The sequence below is a fragment of the Amphiura filiformis genome, chromosome 8 (assembly GCF_039555335.1).
Source record: "Amphiura filiformis chromosome 8, Afil_fr2py, whole genome shotgun sequence".
In the NCBI taxonomy this organism is placed as follows: domain Eukaryota; kingdom Metazoa; phylum Echinodermata; class Ophiuroidea; order Amphilepidida; family Amphiuridae; genus Amphiura; species Amphiura filiformis.
This window is the reverse complement of record NC_092635.1, coordinates 42,718,171-42,723,596: the sequence shown is the minus strand read 5'-3', so window position 1 is coordinate 42,723,596 and position 5,426 is coordinate 42,718,171.

Sequence of the window (5,426 nt, the reverse complement as noted above, 5' to 3'; positions counted from 1 at the left end):
TTTCAACTGGAATAGACTATTCTATGCCTGGATGCCAGAAGCTGATTTCTGTTAAGAAATTGATTGATCTTTAGAGTTCTGACTCTTGGTCTTGGCAGTGTTTAGTCATGCATTTTTATGACTGCTGCCTTGAAAGTTGGAGACCGCTTAAATTGAGTGGCCAATCCTAGTAGGGGGGGGGGGGCAAGACAAGTTTTGAGGGGGACTAAAAGGCCTATCTTAAAAATCGGGGTAGCCAGCATCCCAGAGGGGGGCAAGACTTCTGACAGAGGGGCAGCTGCCCCTCTTGCCCCCAGCAAGGCCACTGGTGCTATTAAATAAATGTACACATCGTTATGAATTTGGCAGGCAGCCGAATCTGTATTATATCTTTGCATTCGGCCTGTTGACTATTTTGACTGAGCGCGCCCAGCTAGAATGTGTGTTAGGCAATGTTTTTTTTGGAATGTTTTTCTCATGTTTTTTCTGTTGCTATCTTCTGAAGGTAGCATTTGGGGTGTACTATGAAAATGATAAATACCTTCAGCGGAAGCTATTAAGAACGACTCTTTTTGAATATTTTTTTGTTTGATGATTGCTTTGCTATCTACTGAAGATAGCAGTTACGTCGCGGCAGGTTTATCTGATACAAATGATAATTCATAACAAGGTATTTTTTCATAATAAACTTTGGATAGTCTATTTATTTCATTTGAGCATAATCTAGCAGTTGATGTTGTTGCAAACTGCGAGCAGTAATAAAACAATAATTTGTTAAAATATTTTGTTTTTCTGATGAGTTGCAGTTACTATATTATTTCTATTGGCGTGGTTGTAGTGGTAGTGATGATGATGATAATAATGTTAATGCTGTTGATGACGATGTTAATGATGATGTTGATGATGATGATGATGTCAATGATGATTATGTTGATGATGATGATCGTCGTCGTCATCATCATCATTACCTGATTACCAATACGCACATCACCATACCAACAAAAATATAATCAGATCAATCAATTTACTGCAAGTCCTCAGAGAAAATAAATATACAAATAATTATTTAAAATCATGTTTTATTACAACGTATCTAATTACAATTCTATTACCTCCACGACCCATTATTCAAAATCGCGCACTGTGATTTGATGAAACGCGTCACGTGAGAGCCCATTATTCTGCAATAATGGGTCAAGCGCCGTAATACATTCTACGCACAGCATTACGCTTGGTTATGCGTGCAATATTTCCACGATACGCGCTGTCACTTGCGCGTACGCGCTCCACCTTGAAGTAAACAACTTCAAATTTTTGTGCCAAAAAATGATATTTTCTCTTTTAAATCGCACTATTTTCTAGTAATAGAGTATAAATAAAGGGTGCAGCATTATCCTTTACACGCAAATAATGTGTCCGCGGCAGTAAAAACGTTTAAATAATGGGTGAGGCGCAAATAGACTATTAAAGTCTATTTTGAAAATAAATATTGCTACAATTCATTTGCTTGTCTGAATTCAGACACCTTGCCCGTAGCAAGTATGATTGCATACTAACTGAATATTAAGTATGGTTTCATACTTATCAAAAGGCTTATATATGGTCGAATCCAACGAAAAGTGTACACGGCATGTTCAGGGCCATAACTTAAAAGTATTAATCAATTGGCATTTGTTTTTGTATTGTGTTTATTCGCTTTGATCATACGCTTCGCGCCATATATAATAAGACCCCTTCTGTGAAAAACTTAGACACAGAGACCCCAAAACATGCTATTTTTACCCATTTTTTCAAAATATTTCTTAAGGTATTTTAAAAACATATAAATCAGTTATGAAAAGAAGTCATTGGATTGAATCTAAATTGATTTCCTGAAAGGTGTGTATTCAAAGATTGCCTGTTCAATTTTTCACATATTTGTACATAATTATGAATTTTTTGTGATAATTTTTTGAGTGGTATTTTTTACATTACCTACGAATACAATTTTTCATAGCACTAGATATATCTTTTAAAATGGAAATCACTAATAAATGCGCAATTGATACAAGCTTTGATATGTCCAATACTGAAATGCATTGCATTCGGACATCTTTATTATTGTGTTTAGCTGCCAGAAATTCTAAATGGCACAAAGGTAGGTTTGGTAAAAATATGCATTACCTCCGAATACATGTTAAAAGCAGTGCCATTTCCACAAAGTGAGAGAATAGTAAACAATAGTTAAGCAATAGGTGCAGGGTAATACACTCTTTATTTCTACCAAGTTTCAATAGCCTGCGTTTAAAAATTTCTGAGATGTCAACAATAAAAGCAAGTATTCGTAGGTAAATTTCGGTAACCGAATGTTACCTACGAATACAATTTGACATCATGACAGTATTGTGAAACACCGACATTCATGCCAATGCCCATATTGGTACATAATAAAGGCCTGTATGTTTGCTATCAAATCATATGTCAATGAAAGTTGCGAATTCACATACATGCCCATCATGCAAAACTGAATACGGCTTAATTGGTGAAAAATATGTACTGAAATAGACGACGGTCTGCTCATTTGAAAGAAAAATCAGATTCAAAGAAGATTAGAAGGGATAAATACTTGGATTTGTCAACTGTCATGTGTGCTTCATTTTAAATTTTTACCGACCTTCTGGTTTCTGAGTAATTTGTGTCCAAATTGATTTATTCGAAGGTAACTTTTGACGTTTTTCGCTAAGGTTACCTACGAATACCATGGAAAAAACGACTGTTCTCATTGTCTCATGACCTAGACAACACATTGATGGACCCTGGTATAAAGCTAATTGTAGTTGCCCTCAAACGAAAGGCCACAAGACGTAACTGACTCCAAGATGGACTTCACAAGTCTGCAATAACGGTTTTAAGCGATTTGTGTGCAGTTAAGCAAATTAAAGTCACTTTAGTGCCTTCGTTTCTTACTTCAATCCTCTTTCAACCGCTGTGAACCGACATTATTAATACATGATAGGGTCTAAAGTATCAATAAACGCACATAAAAAAAAAATACATTCAAAGTGCTTTATAAAATGAAGTTTTGATTGCGATATCCACCTAAAGTCTAATTCTAACCTACAAATACTGAAATGTTACTTACGAATACAGCATAATACATGACATGTGTAATGAAGTGTCTCTACAAATGGAAATTAATTGTCAAAAACTTTAAGCGGTACCCCAGGACACTATTATTACCCATATACGGATTCATTCAACCATTATTTATTATGTAAAATTGCTGATTAACTACTTGTATATCAAAATGAAGTGGTCAAAATCTTGCTAAAAGCATCAAAATTTTTGATCTAAGGTAATAGCATTTATTCATTTGGACGTACCATCTGAAAGAGATCTAAAAACTACCATTTTATTAATTCATTACCATAATAGCAAAAATTGAACCTCTAAACTCAATATAGATATTGTTAAATCGCTCATGTTACCTACGAATACCCGGGTTTCTTCACCTTTTCAGTGTATAAAGCGTTAGGTGTATGCGTATAATTCCTAATATTCTTGTAAACATATATCCTACTCGTTCTAATACAATGTGTAAATTGATTCATACTCATTTGATAAATAAAATACAGAAACTGACCTAAACTTCATTTTCAAAAATAAACTAGCATAAATTGACTAAGATCATATTGATCGCGTTATAAAAATAAAACAAATATTTTCTGGTTGAGCTAGCATTTTCCTGACACCCTGTGGTCTACATTACACGAAAAAAGCGTTAATGGGAATATTCCATTTGTTTTAGGTTGATTAGTATTGCGATAGTGAAAGCATCCTAGTGGTATTCGTAGGTAACATTGGGTTTTGATATCACATTTACTATCACACGTCCTGGATTTATTTTTCAAGATTAGTAATGGCACTTTTGGTTCCTATAAGGCCAATATGTCATCAATCAATGGGCAAAAGGAAAAAATTGTGGAGACATTTTTATTTCGGACTTTTATTTTTGGCCCGTGGACACTTTTGGTTGGATTCGACCATATATACAATATACACCATGTCCATGCCCTCTAGCAAGTATTAGTATAACTTTATGCTAAACAGAATACCTCATTGGCCAATGTCCCACACATTACTCACACATTTACTGCTATCTTCAGTAGACGAAAGTTCATACTTAACAGGGAGGGGTACGTTCAGCATGCATATATCTGTAGTGAATTGACGCGTATGTGATAGCAGATATCACTGTATGGACAGGTAGCAGTACACCATACCTCGGCAGTAAAAACGTTTAAATAATGGGTTCGGCTGCGCCTCACCCATTGTTTACGTTTTTACTGCCTCGGACACATTATTTGGGTGTAAAGGATAAAGCATTACCCTTTATTTCTTAATTACAAACACATCTGCTAAATTAAGTTGAAATGGAAAAAATAGACTATTAAAGTCTATTTTGAAAATAAATATTGCTACAATTCATTTGCTTGTCTGAATTCAGACACCTTGCCCGTAGCAAGTATGATTGCATACTAACTGAATATTAAGTATGGTTTCATACTTATCAAAAGGCTTATATACAATATACACCATGTCCATGCCCTCTAGCAAGTATAACTTTATGCTAAACAGAATACCTCATTGGCCAATGTCCCACGCATTACTCACACATTTACTGCTATCTTCAGTAGACGAAAGTTCATACTTAGCAGGGAGGGGTACGTGGCGTGCAGCATGCATATATCTGTAGGGAATGGACGCGTATGTGAGCAGACATCACTGTATAGACAGGTAGCAGTACACCATAGCTTGCTGATATAGAAATATGCTAAAAATTGTGGTTAAAACTGGAAATAGGTTTATTATAATGCATTTTATAGGTGTATAGGAATACGAAAATACCTGTGTCCAAAATCGCATGTCCTTTGTATGGACAATACGGTCACCATGATTTCGATTGGGTCTTCTTGAAGAATAAATTGGGATATTTAATAAAGCAGCTTTTGACAAAAATCTAGATAGGTGACCTTTCAGAAACAAGAACAGCTAGCTCTTATAGGACTATTCCGATCATCAGGGGCTAATTTTCAATCAGTGGTTTAGGGACGTAATTAACCAGGACTTTCCAAATGGGGGGAAAGGTAGCACTTGGACGAAAATGGGAACAAATTAATGGGGTAACGGCTGTGCCACAAGGAGAAGTTGCGTTCTCTCCCTGTCAGTTTATTCCCTGCTACGTACGCCATCAATTAGATGCACTATTAAATTGGTCATATTCATATTTACTTGTTTATCTTTATATTTGATTATAGCAAACAAATCTAGTCAATATTTCTACGAGATAGTAGGTTGTTAGACCTTTAACCGATTTTATCTATTAGGCCTAGTATGGTTTCTATATATATAGTAGTATGTAATACTCCCCGGGGGTAATACTCCCTTAACATTCATACATTTAAAAA